This window comes from Perissodus microlepis, chromosome 22, assembly GCF_051167445.1.
Source record: "Perissodus microlepis isolate ML-2025 ecotype Zambia chromosome 22, ASM5116744v1, whole genome shotgun sequence".
In the NCBI taxonomy this organism is placed as follows: domain Eukaryota; kingdom Metazoa; phylum Chordata; class Actinopteri; order Cichliformes; family Cichlidae; genus Perissodus; species Perissodus microlepis.
In genome coordinates this window covers 6,697,163-6,718,303 of record NC_140481.1, presented here as the reverse complement: position 1 = coordinate 6,718,303, position 21,141 = coordinate 6,697,163, and the positions used below count along the sequence as shown (strand labels likewise).

At 40.3% G+C, this 21,141-nt stretch overlaps 1 protein-coding gene across 5 annotated transcripts in view; it reads left to right on the top strand.

Annotated features, from left to right (window-relative positions):
* Positions 1 to 1,422: 1,422 nt before the first annotated feature.
* LOC146362496 (CMP-N-acetylneuraminate-beta-galactosamide-alpha-2,3-sialyltransferase 1-like) overlaps positions 1,423 to 21,141 on the top strand; it is a 104,398-nt gene continuing 84,679 nt past the window's right edge. For 3 of the 5 annotated variants that reach the window (XM_084918610.1, XM_084918611.1, XM_084918613.1), the window contains exons 1-2: positions 1,423 to 1,923; positions 9,072 to 9,227. The gene's annotated coding sequence lies outside the window, so the exon portion shown is untranslated. Of the gene's footprint in view, positions 1,924 to 9,071; positions 9,228 to 10,895; positions 10,960 to 21,141 lie in introns of all 5 variants that reach the window. The other 2 variants (XM_084918614.1, XM_084918612.1) reach the window with 1 other exon arrangement.

Here is a 21,141-nt window from a genome sequence, read left to right as displayed (position 1 = left end):
CTTGGCTCAGGCGATTAGAGGATCATCAGGGGGTCCTTTTGTCCCTCTGTGGGGGGATACTCCCACTAGGTTTATATCTGGGACTCTCCACCATTTGACCTTAGAACTGAAGAAGCTTCTCAGATGAGAGGTGAAACGTCTTCAAGTAAACTTAAAGAAGTCCAGACGCTTTTCTTTGCAAGCTCCTTTGACTATAAGCCAGTAGATTTGGTCCTAAACCCCACGGCAACAAATGAAACCACATCCTCCATCACAACCAGAGATGTTGCCCAGAGCAGGGAAAAAAAGACAAAAAGAGAGAGAAAAAGATATTATGGGACATTGCTCTAAATGGGACTCCATTCCTACTGCCCGGCTTCCAGCCTAACCACATTATCTGCACCTCCTCCCTCACTCTTCACAAACTCCATTCCCACCAGCCCCCCTGCACACACACGCTCTCTCTGCTAGAAGCCATCATTCCACCGTGTATGTTCAGCTGGCCTGTCAAGTCCCCATCTAGCCAAGTGCCCAACCATCTGTTGAGCCTAAGACAGCATGCAGCTCTGAAACCAGAAAGGAAATGTTCTATCAAATGATGAACTTATCTGCATTCAAACAGCAGCTTTCAGGGCCTCTGGGCTCAGAACTCATGCAGTGCATGCCACAGAACTACAGGCGAGGCTTCACTTATAAAAGACGTAGTCTTGGCTTTGATTAAGCAAGCAATGTGCTTCCTTTTAACCTCATGTATTTCAATTTCTAACCATTAAAATACAGTTTTTCATTCTAGTTACACCTAATTTTTTGTATGCTTTAAAAAAATGACTTATTCGTCACATATTTCTTCACACTGTGAGCTCACATTGCAGGCCTTGAAATATGATTCGGCTGACTCAATGGATCTGATAAAGGTTGCTGCAAAAATAATTCCAGACACTTTCAATGAAACCCAATGACAGTAAATATTTTCCTATGGCCTGAGGGTGTGAAGGTATGCAGTCACCTTAGCCAAGGGCATGAAAAACTAACAGGTCTCTGCAGGCCTGAGGCTATTATGGCTGAGTGAACTTCAGCTTGGGTGAGTTCACCCTGCTTAAACTCACTGCAGTTAAGCTACCAGTCACCTCTATTATCCTATTAGTCAGCAGCACTTACAGTACAGTATGGAAATCAGCCATACTGGTCCTGTAAGCAAAATTCATTGGAAGCTTTCCAAAGTTTTAACCTTAAAGATTCTCGGCAGATATTAACTGGGGATGAGCTTGTCATTTACCCTTGCATTTATTTATATATTTATTTTAATAGAGGAAAAGGAATGAGTGAGAGAGAATGATGAAAAAAGACCCATAAATTGATTAAATAAATTCTTTATCACTTTATAAGCGCTTGTTGATTCCTGCGGCACCGAGCTGCGGGCTAACATCAGGACCCGGTCACGCATGCCAAAGGAAGGGAAAGGAAGAAAAAATAAAAACATCCTGATGCAAGTGTGAGCGAGTGAGGATGCTGAGGGGCGTAGCAGCGCTGTGCCCCTCATGGTCAGCGCTCAGGAATTAAAATGCATGCTCCTCACTGCCTGGGAGAGAGTAACGTGTAGCCCGTTTACGTGAGAAAACCTGTTTCCAGCCTTCCCTCCTTCACGGAAACAAACTGAAACACCCCCCCCAAGAAAAGCAAAAACGCACGGATGTGCCGCTTGTTCCAGGAGGGGGGGAGTAAACCTCCTCCCAGCGCTGTCACATTCAAACGGGCAACGGTGCGAGGTTGCCAGTTTGGCGCTATCCCCCCCTCTTCCTCCCTGCTCCTTTAAATTGGACCTTTGGAGCTGTAGCTTGTGGCTGATTTGCATTATTCCGTTGTTTGTGGAGCTGAAGCTGAAGCCGCCGTCACTCCGCGCGGGAATAAAGGGACTTCGCCCGCAGCTCCGGGGACTGACTTTAGGTGAGTGTGGGATCACCGCGCGTGGCTCTAACTGTGTGGACTGCGGTAATAGTCACGTCCTATTCTACGTATAGCTTTTAAGCTTGGTGCCTTACAGTGAGCGGCGCGCGTGCAGGTTTTTAAAGTATTTTAAAGTGCGGCTGAGAAGGTGTTGCGCTGCAACTTTCTGCTGCAACAAAAATAAAAAATCTGCACAATTATTCAGTTGCGCACTGAGAGAAAAGAGATGCATGCTTTCTAATGTTGAGAAAGTGTCGTGCTGAAATGTGCACAGTTAGGAGAACGGTTATCAGTGGCCGTAAATCATATTTCACTCTGTTTGTGTAAATATCTCTTAATAAAGGAAATAGCTCGCACTGGAGGGTCATGTTGAGAAAAACAACTTATTCTCTTTGAGGACTGGATTGGATTTCCCACATTTCTGTTCTTCGAGATTTAAGAGAAAAAATGACCAAAAGGATAAACTCATCCTCTTATACTCTTATCCCATCAAAGCATCCAAAGAAGGCAGAGATATGCTGCATGGACCATTCACTGCGTTCAGGGTAACTGTTGAATATACAGTAGCAGTGCCAAAAAGGTACCAAGAGGGTCAGTACTGACTATACTGATACTTTTTACTTGTTAAGGCAGCTTATGTAGGCGAGAGCTTCGTGTCATGGGTCAGCTTTGTCAACTTCCCGTGTATTTTCAAACTGTGTGTGTTTTTGGAGACCTAGAATTTAAATGTAGCTGTTTCTAAAGTACTTATGGTTAACTGCTGTTGTTTAAATGTGCTCTAGGCTATGAATAAAATAACCATGAGAGTAAATGCAAAAACGTTTAAGGTATATGTTTAACACAATTCAGTCGGGCTATATACTGAACTTACAGGGTAGAAACAAAGTATCGATCCTATCATGCCAGTATTAGTCCGATACCAGTGTCGGTATCAATGACTGTCAATATCTACTGAAAGGGAAACAGGTCTGTGCTGAGTACATTTCAGGAGCTGTCTGGGGGATGCTGCAAGCAGCCTCATTAAGTTAAAGCAACAATGTTCGCTGTCAGAAATCCTTTCAGTTTGTTGTAAACATTAATCACTCCGGGTTCCATTGTATCCTTAATATCCCAGTGTTCATAAACTCCAGGTTTATGAGTTTTGTAATGATCTGTATTTTGCACGAGATGTCACCTCATTTACTAATGAAGGCGTCTGTCAGCAGGCTGGTTAATTTTCTCCTGAAACCTCTCCTTGCCATTATAAATAATAAGCAAGTAGAACCCATTAGCTCAGCCAGTTCCTCATCATGTCTCCAATCAGACTGGATGGCGTGACCTTGGGGTGGGGTGGGGTGGGGGGGACCGTGCTGCAGCATTTAGAAAGGAGGGTGGCAGAGATGGAGATGGGTTGCTTTTGGTGGCATCCGTTATCAAGGAACCCAATTATATCTAGAAAATGTGGTCGCCATAAGCAATTGCCATTTGTTACGCCGTATAAGATAGTGGAGCTATTTGGAGAGAAATGTGTGTTATTCTGATAATATGTACTTCGGACAGCTCTGGGTGTCGGCCGTCTCATCTTAATGTGCGTCTTTTAATTTAAAAGAAAGGTGTGATTCTTCAGAATGAAAAGTCCTTTGTGAGCTCCTTTCAACAACGGTGCATGGAAGAGGCAATGAGTCACAGTGAATCATGGCAGCCTCTCACCAGCTGCCAGCCAGATGAAGACACGCTGCAAGCAAAAAGTCTGACGAAACTGCAGCCGTACTCGTGTGCTGCTTTTTCTACTTCAAAGCACGCTGTGGTATAGCGTATAGCGTTCCACGAGCGCGCCTAACAGCTCGTTCAAAGTTTGAGCAAGTTTCTCTAACAATCTGACTTCCAGTTTTGTTTTCAGATCTTTCCTGCGAGGTATTTCCAGCTTAAGCTACCGTGGTGTGAAGGCTATGCTAAGTCAGTGGAGGCTTTACTGTAATCAGTTATTCAGCTCTGGCATTCAGAGTCTCCGCTCCAGACAGAGGAATCCCCGTGGCTCACCACAAACCCAATCAGGCCCTTTAAGTACACAGCTTTAGAGCAAGGTCTGGGACCGAGAGTGCAGCAGCAGCAGCAACAGCAAAAAATGTTTCCAGTTCCCCGGGGTGGTGGTTCACATGCATCTGCAGCCTGTACAAGGGTATTTCACTAATAGTTAGTGTCTTTTGTTCAGGCTTCTGTGCTCTGTCACACAGTCTTTTTCCTTCATAGTATTCCCTTCGGACTTCTCCCCAGCTTTTTGATTTGCCCTCTGTTTCCACTTAGCAGTCCTGGCTATTTTCCAAGAAACACCTCAGCACCATTCTCCAGGATAAACAGGCTTCTTGTAGTCTGGCCACATGTGGAGAATGCATTGGAGTTTACTGTATGCGCGAATCTACAAAAAAGCACCTAGGCTGCACCCCCCCTTCTGAGGTTTTAATCACAGACGATTACAAAATGACAATTTGAATGCGGCAACAAAGCGAGCCGTTCCTGTGATTGCTGCCGTAATCTTTCCCGAGTGCAATCAACAACATCGAGACTTCACATCAGTCCTGCAATTAGGCTTGTCAAAATTACAGCGTGGCTTTTTATCCGCGACTGCTTGTTTGATAATGCTTATTGGCAGGTGCCTTTGGAGGAGCAGAGGAAGGGAGCCCACAGCTGATGCATTATGTAAAGCCATACTGTATCGTGCAGGCAGATGTTTCCTCCCAGCGACATAACCATACATCTCCATATCACAGCGGCGTCCTCGGGAGTTCTTCCTGTGATTTTTTCATTGTCTTTCCCATGGACGCACATGCCTCGTCCTTGACTTTCATCTTGTCATTGTCTACACAAATTGTTCCAGTGCTGTCTAATCATTTTCTGGTCCAATCAGTTAGTCTGAAAGCGTGCATGCCTACTTCAGTGTCGTCCTCAATGTAAAGCATCTTTGCTTCCTTTCATTCTACTTATAGTCCTGTTGACAGCACCGCAGTATCTATGACCTTGTCAGGGAAAATGCCTTCATTCTCTTCTTTAATAGAGACTTACTGTTACAATACGTATCAACAGTAAGTCACTATGATATACAGGCTGTCAGTTGCAGCTACTTTCTACTTAACTTTAACTGCTGTTTTGTCTTCATGAGGGTTTTATTTGCCAGCACAAAGTAATTTAGTTAGTGGGCTTGACACGTGGATACGTTTTTTGTGGATTTATTTGAAGGAAAGGCTAATTGTTATGCCTCGGAGGTCCGTCGTTAATTAGAAGTTATCTCGGGCAGCTCTCACATGGTCACCGCACTAATTGGCAGTCAAAGCTGTGTACCACCTGGCCCAGCCTTTAACTCACCAGGTGCTCCCAGCAAAGCCGCTGGCCTTGGCATTATGTAGCTGTGGCCTCTTAAACGAAGGCAGACAGCGGAGACAGACAGATAGAAGAGAGGGGAAGAGGGTGGGCACCATATCAGGACAACTTTGCTGAAATGGCGAAGCTGAAAAACAGCTGCAAAAGGTTATTTCATGCTACGTAGCTGAGCAAGCCTTTTTTTTCTTTTCTTTTTTTTTGGAAGCCGGCATGAAAGAAAGGTTCTGAAAAATTAGTGTAATCTTTTGATACAGACGTCGTCACACATCACACCTCTTTGTTTCGGATTTCTAACACTTCAGGCGATGTGAGGTGGCAGCACATCAACACCAAGCGCAGCCTGTGCAGGGTTTGTTTACCTGTGCTTTACAGAGGAAAAATAAGTTCATCCTGTGACTGAACAATAGCTGGCATCAGAGAGGTTCTGTCCACAGAGTACAGAGCAGATAAGAGAACAATTGTGTAATTAAGTCTATTTTGCTCTTTGCGGGGGAAATGTGAATGTTCAAATCAATTAAAGCCACATTCTAAATTTTTAATTCAGTGCAGTTGCAACGTGGAGGTAAAAGCTGCGGAGAAAAGGTTCAATCAAGAGAGAATGCTGCTGCTTTTCACAGCGCGCTGGAAACTCACACCAGGATCCCACAGAGTAAGCTGGAATAGTGTGAGATTTTTTTTTCCCACGCGTGATTGAGAGTCATGATACGTCTCTGCCATGGGAGAAAATCCATCTTTGACCCCATTAATCTTGATTAACTGGTCCAAATCTGCAGCAATCACAATGCCCAATCATAAAGTCTGTAGAAGAGGCCAAGCAGGTGTGACCTGTGTATGACTCAAGCAAACCACTGATAAAACGTGCCTAGCGTCGCCGTGCTCCGGAGGACAAAAGACCTCTGTCTTTTTGTGCCACAAAGTCAAAAGCTTTGTTTTTGTCTTGCAGCTCCAGCATCTAGGGTTCACAGTAATACCCGAATGTGTCGTGCCTTTGTTCTTTGATCACAATGGGAATTTTAGATGTAAAGCGGATTTAGACAATGTGCCATATCTTGATGGATGGAGCAATAGAAGAAGCGCTTAAAAAATGCTTTGGAGCTGCGTTGTGTTTGCAGCTGTAGGCAAAAAACGTTAACGCTCTACAACAGAGCTGGGGAGGATGTGGATGTGTTTGAATTGTTGTTTTTTCTGTTTATTTTTCCAGGAAATGTTGTGTTTAGGCGCAGAGCTTTGGCAGCGTGTGCTTTATGATAGCAGCCTACGAATTCTGCATATCAGTATATTATATGAAGCACGTCATCGATGAGAAAGTGAGTTATTATCAGCAGGATATTAAGCACCAGCAACAATTAGTCTTAACTAAGTTGCAAGAGTCCATTTAATATATATGTATAAAAATCGACAAACCATAAAGAATAACAAAAACAGCAAATTACTGCCATATGAAGACTAATTGGAATAAACAGGCCTATCACTGCTATAATTACTGATAGTGAAATCATTACTTCCCGTAATGCTTCACTGCAACCACCGTTAATAACACTTCATTAATTAAACATACTATGAAAAACAGCAACACTGCAACTCTGCACTTTGGCTCAATGGAAAGGACTTCTCCTTGACTGGGCCCACTGTAGCTTTACTTTGCTCTGGAGGTCATCTCAGGAATAATGAGCTGGGAGAAATGTAAATACTCCTGTTTGCTTAACTGCCAGAGCACTTAGAATACCTGAGACAAGCCAAATTTGAGATTTAAGTTCGTAATGAGGAGCTTATTATGATACAAGCTGGACCAGTGGAGTGAAAAACAGAGATTTTTGCTATGCCAAAAATACCTGAATTGGAATATGCACAGGAGGATGGATCGACGAATGGATGGATGGAAAACCCTCTTATCTCATTGGTGTGACATTGGGAATTCTTGCCTATGACTATAAATATGGAGATGAAGAAGTTAGCTTACTTTAGTGCAAGGGCTGAAAGACAGGCAATAAGTTACCCTGTCAAAGGGATGTTTGGCAGCTTTTAGAAACAACCCTGCTGTATTGCTGTCCCCCTCCAGTCTTCAAGGTAAACTATGTTAATCTTAATGTTGCTCAAACGTTGCATAGACAGCAACAACAAGTGAATTTGTAAGACAATGACAGCTACAGGGTATTATTACCATTTATTTGCAGTCATGTTTCTGGTAACTTGTAATTGCAAGTCCAATATCCTTTCACCTTTAAGCTCTGTGTCAGTGCTAACACCTCAGGGAAGGGAATCGGTCCTTTTACTGTGCAGTAATCACCACTGTTGCCCAGCATGTTACTAATGAGACTGTCATTTGATGCTGGGTAGATAGCGAGTGGTGGGTTTTCTGAACCTTTTGACTGGGTGCAGCTATCTCTGATGAAAACAGCTTTGAAACTAAAGCAAATTGTAACATTGCAATTCAGTTAATCCCAGTATAGCAGTTGAAACACCTCATGTGTAATCATTGAGTTTCATACACACTGATTTGATGTAACCTTTGAAAGTGTAAACCAGCATGGATTATATCGTGTTTATGCACAGGCACTGCATTGATTTTCTCATTTCACAACAAGATACATTGTGAATAAATACAGTTTGACCAATATACTCTGTATATGTGCCTTTTTAACTGGCTACACTGTATATATAATAGATGGACATAGCCTTTGGATGTCATACACCGGATTTGGACTTTGCCTCAACATGAATGCTTTTGGTCCACAACTTGAGTGACCAGATGAGGCCCAGTAGACAGCTATCAGCTCCAGCTCCCTGTGTCGGTACACTTGTCAGTCAAACAGACATCCCTCAAACAATAATAACCAATAATAACCAATCAGAATTGGTTGACTATAGTAAAGCGCAATAGTTGTGGCTAACAGAAAAATTGTTATGTTGAACATTTGTACTGGGCCAGTTTTTCTAAATCGGGACATTTGGACTACCAAAAGCTACACTTTCATTTACAGCATACAAATCATACACAACTAATTTGTGTCACTTTATCAGCATTCGTTTTACTGAGAGTTTACTGAGAGTTTATTAGTGCTCTAAACCTCTCATAACCATCTTATAATTTTAGAACTTTTATTTTCTGAACACTTTGCAGTCGAGCTTATTGATGTTTCGTTCGAGAAATCCTTGAAATGGAGGAGAATGGGCACCAGTCTTCATCAGAGCAACACAGACATGCTAGTTGGCTTCTGAAATGGTTATGAATAATTACTGTCTTCAGTTCTGTAATCAGTATTGGAAGTACATCTGGCTGGCTTCTGCATGGGTATACCAGGGATATCAGAAATGTACAGACTCTTTCTAATTTTCTAGTGTTTATTGCCTTGTAGGCTGGAATGAAACCCTATTAAATCAAAGCTGATTTTTCCATTTTCATTTGGATATGCTGAAATAAAGAGCCAAAGGTAGAAATGAGAAGCAGCTAATTTCGGGCAATGTATTAAAAAAGGGGAAGCAAAACCTCCATCGTTGCGTAATGCTGAACATCCCGTAATTTTTGCTTTGATAATAGGTATGACTTTTTTCAAAAGATTTCTACCACCCGAGTAATCTGATTTAGAAATTGTCCCACATTTGTGTCTTCAGCTCATGAGGCTATACGCAGTTTTCTTTTTGGTTCTGTCCACAGAGTTTGTACAAATGGAGGGATCCAGGAAAAAGACATCCTTTAGGCTGACTGGGTGGTTGACTTGACTGTGTTCTTTGGGTTGTTGTCAAGTTGAAAGATGAAATTCTTCTTTGACATTAGCAGTGTATTTTTCTTCCAGAGGGCAGCAGATTGTCACCTCAAACAACTTGGTGTTTGGAGCCATTCATCTTCCCCTCTACACTGACCAGAGCCCCTGTCTGGCCTGTGGCATGATGTAGCACTTCAAGAAGCGTACCAGTGTCATTCCTCCACTAAAGCCAGAGCCAAAGCAGAGGTATGTTTTCCATTTATTTAAGTATTTGTGATCAAGGTTATGTAAAAACTGCAGAGCCAAATTTCATGAAATTTGGGTAAAGGTGGAAAAGAAGCAAATCAAGAGCCTGTCAGCTTTTGTGGCAATCCTGATCATTGTTAAAGGGCAAAATGTGGCAGATGATGCACCCTCCAAGTGCCCAGAGGAAGACTGCTTAATTATAGCAAAAATCGTAATCACACGTTTTTTGGTTGCTATTGTTATGTTGCTTATTTACTACGATTATTCAGAAACATAACACATATCGTGCATTTACTGAATATGGTTGTCTGGCTGGGAGTTAGGGCATGGCTAGGGGGTGTTTTTGTATAGCCAGTCTTGCAAAAGCAGCATCTGTGAGAGTAAAGAAGGTGGCGGACAGAGCCCCAGTCGCATACCTTGGGAAACCCCCATTGTGGTTATGGGCAAGCAACAGAGAGCTTGTGAAGGAGACCCAGAAGGAGCCAGATAAAAAGGTGGCTGCACAAGAACATTTTTGTAAACTTCCTCTAGCTCATCTAGTTGCTCTTCTCTAGCTAGATCAGATGGATCTAGATTTAGATCTTGGCTCAAGCTGACTAAAATGGCGAGTGAGCTTGCCTTTTAAAGAGATGCAAAAAAGGATGCAATTTACCTCCTGTATAGTACAAGAAAAAGTTTAAGTAAGGAATTACCCCAACTTCTCACTTTTTTTCATTATTTTAAATCATCTTCATGGTGGGCAGGACAATAGGCCAATAAATACTCTTTTGAATATCAGAATAAGCTACATTAAAATATATATAAATTACCCCAATTTCTTGCTGCTTGATCAGCATTTGATAACAGGTCATATTTTTACAATGGCATTTTCATAATTTAACAAATGCCTAAGCAGCCTGTCCTCCTTCACTCAGTGCACAGCTTGGAACAAAGGAACAAAAGCCAAATCTCCGCCAGCTACTTTTAATATGAGTCTGAATATCATGAGCAGCACAGAACACGTTTAGCTCAAACTCAGCCTCCATCAATCTCAATCCAGATACCTCCTTCTGCAGCAGCTTCTGCTCAACAGTTGTCTCAACAAGTAATAACATGTATGGAACTGTTCAGCTAACAAATTGGGCCTTTTTCACATCCTGATGATAAGTCATTAATACATCGCAGCAGCACCACACTGAACTGTCACTGTGGAAGATGCAAAACATGGCATTGTTGCATAGCAGCAGGCATGCAGTGCCAAATCACGACAACAAATCACATCAAGGCACTTTATATTGTAAAATACCAACAGGATAATAATACAAAGAAAACCCCAACAATCAGACGACCCATTATGAGAGTGGGAAGGAAAAACTCCCTTTTACCTCAGGCTGAGGGACTGGGGGTGAGGGGAGGAAACAGGAGAAAAGACACACTGTGCAAGAGAACCAAAGATTAATAATAACTAATGATAATGCAAAGTGGTGTACAAACACATGGCTGAGGTGCCCAATGCATGAACATGTGATTTGTTTCACAACACTTGCATCTTGATGTAATAGCAGTAATAACCTGATAAATAGTCGTTATTGGGCATAGTTTATGTTAAAAAAAGCAAGTGTAGCTAGAGTTTTGTGGTCCTGCTCTCCTCACTCTTTCTTTTTTTGTGTGTTTTGTGCCCCACATTAGCTCTTGAAGTGGGACACTGACGATATGCAGTCTCTTCCCCGCTCATTTACTCAGCTGCTTTTCTGTGAGTGTTCAAAGAGTTACTATATAGCATTATAATGTCCACTTAACAATGCACATATATTTCTTTGCAACACTACCGAACCGTTTAGGGTGTCTGCTATTATGGGTCCTTGTTAATACTTCCTTATTGATTTTTAAATATGGTGTCATAAAAACCTACAGCAGCTTCAGGAAGTTAATTGTATGTACATAAAGAGTGCTGCTTTCACAGCTTTAATTGGGATTTTCAGTGAATAATTATTAGAATAAATGTGTCTATGCATATCGAGTGAAAAATTTAATTGCAGCTGTTGTTTCTCCAGCTATGATGACAATGATTGCCCCTAAATTTCACTCATTGTTAATTATGTAAAAGACAAAACGGAGGGGAAACAATCAGAGCAGCACAGTAATATTGCAGGATCTATAACTTACAATATAAAACACCTTAAAATTAAAAACTGAATACCTGCCATGAATCCACAATGTGTCATTTTTACTCTGCTGTTTTAAACCAAGTAGTCTGAACTTTATATGTGTTGGTAGAAGGATTTTGTTAGCTTTGGGCTGAGTTAGTCTAGCTGTTTTATGCAAAGCTGAGCTAGCCTGCCTCTGGCTATATGGACACGTAGGGGTTTAACACAGATTTTTCATCCACCCCTCTGCAAGAAAGTGAATAAGAAGGTTTTTGTTGCTTTTAAGCATATCATATCTTAGATCGCATTTAAAGCCAAACTGAGAAACCACCCATTATACAGATATTTGCATCCTCTATGCAGTCACATGGGTAAAGTTTAGAGCTGTCGTCGGTATCATCATGTTTTGTCTTATATAAAAATAAGATCTGCTTTGCAGACAGTAGATCCACACTTATTTGCTTTATTGGTATACCTCTAATGTAATTTCTTGTGAATAAATGTGAAGTGAGGTTGGCTTATATTCTTACAGAAAAATGTTCTAGAAAATCATGTTTAGATGTAAAATTGATTTTCCTTAGCAGACCTGCTGTCTGCAGCTGTGCTGTATGTATGCAGACGTTTCTAGTGCGGGGATATTCCTTGAGGGGGAAAAAAGGTGATATAGTATATTATAGGATATAGTATCTTTGTACTATTTCAATTAAATATAGGGTTTAACAAGCCAGCGGTGGATCTCACGGACAAACAGAGGACACTGCATGCTCATTGGCTAAAGACTTGTTAATGACGACAAGTTGTTAGCAATCACTGGGTAATCTTCCTTTCTGTCTCTTATAATGATCATAAACTGAACTTCATAATTTATTCAACAAGACCTGAAACTAATCAGGAAAATGTTTTCTTGAGTGACAGAGCGAGGAAGCCAAGAGCTGTTTTCCCATGGACTTCTATACAACCCAAAGAGTGTCGCCCCCTTCATGCCATTAAAAATTATCTGGGTGATAGGCACTTCTGCACTGCTTCCCTTTTGCAAGCAGAAGCTATGTATATCTTTTATACTGCTCATGCTCTCTTTATATGGATAGATCAACCCTGTGGCTCTGGTGCTTTTCTAATAGTGCAGCTCAGTGTGGATGTATGCAGACGTTTCTTGTGCGGGGATATTCCTTGAAGGGGAAAAAAGGTGAGGGGCAACATTTGAACCACGTAAAACATTTTTAAAACCAAAAATTAAAAAAAACAAACTAAGATGCTTCTTCAGATTCAGCTGCACTTCAGCTGAGTGCATCTTCTTGCATAATTAAGATAAATTGGATGTTATTTTTAGTGTAAAGGGGAGTCTGCTTTGCCACCTGACCGCTCAGACCCAAAACCTTGCAAACATGCAAATGAGCTGCTGTATCCATTGGTATGGGATTCCGGCATTCAGAACATACTGCAGCTGTTATTATTGCTGCTGGCCGCTTTGCTCCCCTGGTGTGCTTTTGTCTGCACAGTCATTCATCTCAGAACAACCCCCTGCTTTAGTTAAATCCTACTACTATATTACTTCTAGACTCTGATTGGAGTTTTCATAATAGTTTGGGCTGCAATTGAATATTTAATTTCTTTTTTTTTAAATCTAATGCTGTGGGGAAAATATCATACTTAAGGGCGTAGATTTGTGTGGTAATAGTTTTAACTGGAGCTTTGAGGATCACTGGTATTGCTGTATGTTAGTGCTGTTAAATGAATGTGTTATCTGGGTGTACCATGGAGTATTAGGGAAAGTACATTTTAAAAAGGGCTATAATTTATTAAAATGATTAATACTTACTAAAGATAATGTGGGGCAATAACATCCAAGCCAGAGATGCCTTTCAAATTATTTAAACTGCATAGAAAATATTGCCAGTAACATGTTTCCAACAAGCTGTAAAAGAGGCTTGTTTACCACTATGTTACATCAAAAAGTGTCAAATGTTTTCAAAATTTAACCAGCCTTGATATCAGACAGCCCACTTTAGCCTTTCGCTTTAGTAAGGACCCATGCTCTTTGTAGCTTTGTATTGTCCTGCTGAAATAAGCAATGCTTGATTTTCTCCCTGTCATTACTCCTGAAACTCATTTCATACCCAGTCATGTTACTAATGAACCAATCAGTTTATTGTTGTCCTACTCCCAGCAAAACAGCAAATAATTACCTGTTCCAATATAGGATATAGTAACTTTGTACTATTTCAATTAAATATAGGGTTTAACAAGCCAGCGGTGGATCTCACGGACAAACAGAGGACACTGCATGCTCATTGGCTAAAGACTTGTTAATGACGACAAGTTGTTAGCAATCACTGGGTAATCTTCCTTTCTGTCTCTTATAATGATCATAAGTCACAAACTGAACTTCATAATTTATTCAACAAGACCTGAAACTAATCAGGAAAATGTTTACTTGAGTGACAGAGCGAGGAAGCCAAGAGCTGTTTTCCCATGGATGTCTATACAACCCAAAGAGTGTCGCCCCCTTCATGCCATTAAAAATTATCTGGGTGATAGGCACTTCTGCACTGCTTCCCTTTTGCAAGCAGAAGCTATGTATATCTTTTATACTGCTCATGCTCTCTTTATATGGATAGATCAACCCTGTGGCTCTGGTGCCTTTTTAATAGTGCAGCTCAGTGTGGATGCATGTGTAAGTTTGACAAAATCAGTTCTCTGATGCTGGAGTAAAAATGTATGTAGTACTGATGCTGAATAAGTTGTCAGTTTAGTAACTGCAGTGAAATTAAGAGTAGGGATTGCAGACAATGGTAAATTAAGATATCTTATTTACATTTAGACAAAATTATAAACTTTCTCTGACACTAACTTTTCCTTTTTTGCCTCTGTGGCATCATTGTCAACTCTAAAAACATGCTACCTGTTACTGTTACCTTATGTTGCAAAAACATAATTGAATGTATGAAAAGGTAATTTCTGGGAAACTGGGTTGGTGCACGCCACAGGTGGGAGTCCAGATTTTGTTATAACACTTTCTTTGAGTGAGTGAAGACATGAATTTGCAGCTGGTGGTGTTACTCAACTTTTGATTCACTGTTGTGCTGGACTTACCCACTGAGCTTCACAGCAGGAGAGACTTCATCTCATTTCTTAGAATTGCGAACATAGACTAGTGCCTGTGTGGCTTACAAACTGTATCGTTTTCATTTCCATTGATCAAACAGCCAAATTCTTCTATAAAGTTTATGTCACAGATGTTGTTATCAAAGCAGAGCTGCAGAAAAGAATAGAGGGGGGAGGAGGCGAAACAGGCAGATGCTCACCTCCGGTTAATAAAAGGACCGGAGTTCTTAGAAAAGAACTGCTTTCTTCTGTTGGATCTAGTAAATATCTGAATCAGACCTGCAACTTTCTCATCATCCAAGTAAACACACAAAATCTCTTTGTCAGATTAGGTCAGTCCATCTCATGGGGGCTAGTAATCAGCTTAAAGGATAATATCGCCATTATTGAGTTTTTCCTTATCTCCAGTGGCTAGTGATCTCCTGTATCCACCTCTGACAATTTCTCTTTGCTATCTACAAATTTGGTTTAGCTTCTTTTATTGCTTCCATTTCCTCCTGAGTGCATGAAAAGACTTTGTATAGGCTTAATACTTTGTAGCCTTCCACCAGAATGAATGTGATGAAAGTAGACAAATTCATAATCACCAGTCACAGTCAGTCAGTCGAGCTTTTCATGAATATGCAATGCTGATAGTCTGGCCTCCCCTCGTGAAAGATGTTTTCCCACTTAAACATGACCTTAGTTGGTTAGTTAGCATTCTGGGATATGAAGCAATAACTGTAACAATTAACACATTGGTTGTATTAACCCTGCTTTTACATGCAGGTGATGTATGTAAACTCTGTTATTACAGTTGTTAAAGTTTTCAAAAGGGTTACAGGTTTGACTTGCAGATAAATAAAAGTGCCTGCCTGTCAGTATCTTCTGCTCCAGTAATGTTCTCCTTCTTTAAATCCCCCAAATTTGGTTTCATTTCTTTTATGTTACTGACTCCTTGCTGCTGATGCGAATCCCAGTGTAATCTCTGAAGTCAAAGCACGGGCACATGAAGAATAAATCAATTTTATGTTCAAGTTTATTCTTGAGTATGAAAGCTGTTTTTTGAAACAAACAATCCCAACTCGGTGTCTACTTTTCACCTTTCCTTTAGTTTTCAAATCACCATTGTATGGTTTATTTTTCTCTGTTTGCATCAACACTACAGGCTGAGCAGATCTCCATCATCTAATCATGCATCCCCTATTTGAGTGGGATTCATAGGACCTGATAAGAGAGCGTTGCTGGATGGAAAATAATTGTGGGAGCTTGAAAGCTGCACAAGCAGTTGAGGAAACATCCACTTACCTTGCAATGCTGTGTGCATGGATCTTCTGTTACAAACATGAATCACCTAGCTAGATGTGATTGATAAATAAATATATATAGGACTGCAGTTAGATAAAAGATGAATAATTACTGCAGGACTGAAATTGCCATGGATGACATGTTAAGCCAGGGCAGATTGTGGAGAACTACTATGAGCAAATCACACAAATCGGGCTGCAGACCGAGGCAGAGCAATGTGAACGGTGGATGAGAGAGAGGCTGTAGGTTAGGTGAAGAGGAGGTAAATGTGGATGAGATGATAAACCATCTTTGTTCTATTTTTAGAATAATTAATTTATTAATATGTGTTTCTTATTTGTTGAAGCCAGCTGAGAAATGACTTACCAAAGAATTTGTCATTGCTGTTGTTGCTGTAAAACAGGGTGAAAATAAAGTCAGTTGCCAGAGAAGCCTCAGTCACCGTGGCCCATTTCTAGCTAAATCTGTGCACACAGCACTAGAAACAACATAACACATTCACAGGAATCAGAGTCTAAACACAACATGGCTGAAATAATGATCACAACACTACTAAATTAACAATTTGTTGTTAAACATTAACCATCTCATGAGTCTTTGCGCTTGCCAGTGCAGAAGTCTTCTATACTTAGAAAAGTCAAATAGAAAAACAAAACAAGTTTGCTCCGGTACATCATTGTGTGGCCAAAGATATAGAAAGAAACTGAGTAAATGTTAAAAAACAAACAGCATCAATTTAGTTACTCATTTTAATTAAGTATGGTCATTGTATGATGACCATATGTTGTATGGTGAAGGTACTATGGTTTCAGCACAAAGGTGGGGAGTGCCTAGGACTTCCATGAGAATTGTGAATTTTGTATCCTCAAGACAAAATTGGACTTGTTGAATCCCACACACATTTTATCAAAGCAATGCTACAGACATTAATTATTATCAAAAATCATTTCTGGACACAGAACAAAAGTAACAAAATACAGACAGATGTTTTTTCACATTACCTAAATCAAATGAGCAGAAAAGACATGCTGTGTTTCTGTCCCCCCCACCCTTTCTCTGTGCTCTGAGGTCTTAAAATGACTATTATTGTTTATTGCAATTATTTCTGGAACAATATATTATCCAGCAAAAAGAGCTGGCCTGACAGCCCTAGCACCCTAAAGTGCATTTATGGGCAGTGAACTGAAGCATTTGAACAAACCCTCACTCACTGGAGATGTCTGTTTTCCAGATGGATGTTTAATTGAAAAAGAAGAAAAAAAAACAGCCAAGCTGAGATGAGAGAGTAAGGACAAATTAATGTTACCTAACTTCACTGCCTGCAGAAAACCAATATTCAATTAGAATAAGGTGATGAATTTATATTTAATTTAAAATTATGCCCACATCCATTTCAGTGGACGCTATAACAATTTCACAAAGCTGAACAATATTGTAATAAAGTTATCAAATATGGAGTCTGCTGATTCTTCTTTTATATTTGGGGGCTTTCTGTATGTAGATATTATGCTGTGTAATATAGCTTGTTGTGTAATCTAATTTGAGCATTTTTATGTTAGTCTCAAAAGTAACTGGACTATTTCAGTCTAGTTGAATGAAAGTCCTTTGCAGTCAGCGACTGTCTGAAGTCTAGAAAACATGGACATCATCAAATGCTTACCTTCCTCCCTTGAGATGCTCTGCCAGGACTTTACTGCAACCACCTCCAGCTGCTGCATGTTTGTGGGTCTCACTACCGTCACCTGTGTCTTCAGTAACTGAAAAGCATCCTCTGCTGAGATCAGGTGAATCACTTGGCCATTGAAAAATATCCTATATAATTGACTTGAGAAACCCTTGGGTTGCTTTTGAAGCACCTTTTAGGTAATTATTCATTTGCACTGTGAAGTGCTCTCTGATCACTTCTGCATCGTTTGACTGAACGTGAGCTGAGAGTATTTCCCTGTACACTTTAGAATTCATCCTGCTACTTTTCTCTTGATTCTAGCACAGGTTAATCCTGGTTTTATCTGTCCAAAGAATTTCTTTCCAGAACTGTGCCAGCTCTTTAATCGGGCCTTCCTGTTATTCAGTGTAACCAGTGCTTTGCACCTCTGGATTTACATTCCTGAAGGTGTCTCTGTATAGCAGACCTCGAGAATAATATAATAATATTAGCTCCTGGGGGAAAAAATGTGGTAGAAATTTGATTACACAAGAGGGAAAAGAAGAACCGAGAAATTAGAATTACCACAGCAGAACAAGGCTTCATGTAATTACAAAACAGTTAGATGTTTTTTAGATCTAAGCTTTAGGTAATTAGAAGCTGGCTGATGCAGCCGAGTAGCTGGATATCCTTGTAAGGACTGGTGGAAACTACAGGGTGGGCCATTTATATGGATACACCGTAATAAAATGGGAATGGTTGGTGATATTAAAGTCCTGTTTGTGGCACATTAGTATATGTGAGGGGGCAAACTCCTCAAGATGGGTGGTGGCCGTGGTGGCCATTTAGAAGTTGGCCATCTTGGATACAACTTTTGTTTTTTCAATAGGAAGAGGGCCATGTGACACATCAAACTTATTGGTAATGTCACAAGAAAAACAATGGTGTGCTTGGTTTCAACGTAACTTTATTACGGTGTATCCATATAAATGGCCCACCCTGTAGTTGGCTTGTGTGGAGAGAGGGGTTATGTGGTGTGAAGTGGCGATCAAGAGATGTACCCTCTGTCCAGGGTGTCTTGAGTGTTGTGTGAGGCAAAAAAAAGCACAGAGATGCCTCGAATAATTTCACTTGAGTTGCAGGAGTGACATCATGTGGAAAACTGTACTAGAACTTGAACCTGGCTTTACTTCTGCCCATTGGAGGGGTATCCCAGTTGCATTACTGCTTCCTTTAGATTATAGTCTTCTATTGTTTTCCACAGTCTGTACTGTTGTTCAGTTGTGTAACATTGGTACATTTTGCTTCAAAACATAAATATTAATTTTCCTCTCTGAGCCGAGTCCCCACACTCAGATGTTGTGGTCCTGTCGGTGCAGCCCTTCTTTCTTCTTCATCTTTCTCACATGAAAACAGAACATGCTTCCATTTTTCAGTGATATTTTTTATTTACACTGATTGAAATCACAAGTTTGATGTCTGCTGAAGTTGGAATGACCAATTCTTAATCGCTGTATAATTGTTTAGTCCTTCCTGTTGTTTCCTCCACCTTTCACCACTCTTAGTTCATTTAATAGGTTATACACAGAGCAGAAAATAATGTGAAGAGTCAGGATGTTGCTGGATCTGGATGGGTGACTGGATAACAAAAAGAAGGGGAAAATGGAGCCAAAAATAGTATGCCGGGACTGTAACAGTTTAACTCACAGAACAAGCATTCCTGCTTTTGAGACGTTGTTATATCGTTCCAAAAGGGTCGACACAGCAACTTCTGGTTCTTCAAGTCAAGTGTGGAATACCAACTATACTTGAGGCTGGCTTCAAAAGTAAAATCAGTCCCAAACACTTGTATCCATGCATCCATTCTCTTCAGCTTATCCTTATCAGGGTCATGGAGGGAAGGGGGCTGGAGCCTATCACAGCTACCATAGGGCAAGGCGGGTACACCCTGGACAGGTCGCCAATCTGATACTACCAAAGTGGTCCTAACACTCTTATAATCAACATGGTAACAAGTCTAAAACCAGTAGGTGGCTTCATAGTTACTGTGTTGGTCTTTTAACTCAGGTTTTGTCCATGTGTGAAGTTTGTATGTGCTCACTATGCTGCACAAATTAGCTTTGAGAGTTTTCCAGTTTTTCCCTCCATGCAGAAAATGAAAATGTGACATTTTTCATAAACCAAAATGTTTTTACTGCTTAATGACAAAAATATCTTAAGAATGTTCAAATGAACTATTTAATTTTCAAAGACAGAGACAGCTTACAGTATTTTGTTATATAGGACTAATTAACCAGCTCTATATAGTTGCACTGACACAGGTAAACCCTGATTTAAATTCCAAATTGGGTGCCTATTTGCTGTGAAATAAGCACATGATTGTCTGCTTGTTCCCAGTGGGTTTATATTATCTGGTTATTGGTGTCAATAAATTCTGTGATAAATATTAAAATGCAAATTTCCATTCAGCTAGAGCAGTCACATTATGTCAGCATACAAGTCTTGCTAAATCCTGTGCTTCATGTTTTATTTTTAAGACGCATTTGCAGCATAATTAAAAGCGCAGATATCAAGTACTGCTGATCAGCCTAATCAACACTGAGAACTGTTGAAGCAGGACGAAAGAACAGAATCATAATCAAGCCTGAACCTCTCATCTTTGATTTCAGATAAAGCGCAATATAGATAAACTGAAAAACAACAACTGATACTAATTGATTAATTTACCAGCCACAAAAAGTAAATTGCTTCTATATTTGCTCATTAATACAGGGTGTGTGACTAACGAGGAGGGTTTATATCCTTAGAATCTTCCAAATGTTCCTCTTGCTGTTGGCCACAAATGTTAACACTGCAAAGAAAAACACTGCTAATACACATATACTATACCACAGCCATTCAAAGAATTGTTTTTATCCTATGATGTGGGATATGCATGACATGAAGTGCAACCTCACATCAATGTTTAAACCCATATTTAAAGCAGTGTTTTGTCTGCAGCACACAGTTGACTAACATTTTCTACCTGTTTCACAGTATGAACTCATCAGATATTTCAGTATTGTTAATATTTTAGGAGGACAGGGTATCTGACAATGGTCTAAGAAGCACTGAAGCAAATTTCATGTCAGAGTCCCACACACCACCATGCATCATTGTTAAACTTGAGGCTTGGTCCTGAAAAACTGTAGACTACAGCTTTAATAAGTATTTCAGAGATTTCTTGGAGCAGTATTAAAAGTTAATGTGGAAAGGTAAGCAGAAAGAAAAAGTAATCTTTAAACAACTGGAGAGAAGCCTCAGAGGCTTCCTGCTGGAACCTTTGTAGCCCCCACCCCAAAATAAAAAATGTTTTTGAAGCACCCTGAAAGCACCCTACTTATTTAAACTACACTGAATGATGCTTTTACTTCCAATATATAAGCTCTAGGAAGGTAACGCATACCAAACAGAGACTGCCTGGCAGAAAATGGAAAAATACATTTTTTCTGTTAGATATTAAAGCTGCCTTCTACGGAGAATAAGACCTATACTTCTAGGAGATATTTTGGTGCTGAAAGAAATCCCATGAAATCCGCTCCGCCCCATCCCTCTTCAGCTCAAATGTAGATTATGTAAGATCTATGTAAAATAGCACCCCCTGCAGGCACAACAAAGAGTGACTAATCAAAATCAAAACGAATGCGAACTCCTACTCTGAGTTCTACATTTACAGGGAGGACAGCATGCATGAGGCAAAATAAATATGCCC